Source organism: Onychostoma macrolepis, chromosome 19, assembly GCF_012432095.1.
Source record: "Onychostoma macrolepis isolate SWU-2019 chromosome 19, ASM1243209v1, whole genome shotgun sequence".
In the NCBI taxonomy this organism is placed as follows: Eukaryota; Metazoa; Chordata; class Actinopteri; order Cypriniformes; family Cyprinidae; genus Onychostoma; species Onychostoma macrolepis.
Window position 1 is genome coordinate 32,919,945 of NC_081173.1, and position 836 is coordinate 32,920,780.

The following is an 836-nucleotide window of genomic DNA, read 5'->3' on the forward strand; positions in this document are numbered from 1 at the left end:
TAATGGCATTAAAACATCTGGATACATATATGATATAGTAAAGGTTGTGTAACAAGATTATTTAAGTGTTATTTAACTAATAAACTGGGTAACTGTAATCAGCATTATCTGTCATGTGGTTGGTTTGGTGTGAGTTATATATTCACAGGTTTCTTGGCTGTTTGTCCTTCAGGAGTTTGCAGGCTGCTATAAATCTTGCCGCTATATTTACACACACTCACTCTCTCACTAACTGTTTTATAAATATATATAATATGTGACCCTGCAGCACAGAAGCAGTCATAAGCAGCACAGCTATATCTGCAGCAATAGCCAACAATACATTGTATGGATCACAATTATACATTTTTCTTTTATGCCAAAAATCATTAGGATATTAAGATCATGTTCCATGAAGATATTTTGTACATTTCTTACCGTAAATATACCAAAACAACATTTTTGATTAGTAATATGCATTGCTAAGAACTTCATTTGAACAACTTTAAAGGTGATTTTCTCAATATTTAGATTTTTTTGCTCCCTCAGATTCCAGATTTACAAATAGTTGCATCTCAGACAAATATTGTCCAACAAACCATACATCAATGGAAAGACTATTTATTCAGATTATGATGATGCATAAATCTCAATATCAGAAAATTGACCCTTATGACTAGTTTTGTGGCCCAGGGTCACACACACACACACACACACACACACACACACACATATATATATATATATATATATATATTAAAAAGAAAGCTAGTGTTAGAGGCCTTTTTTAAAAGAAAACAAGCAGTTAGAAAACGAATAGAGAGAGCAAGTGTTAGAGGGTCAAGGTTTTTTAAATA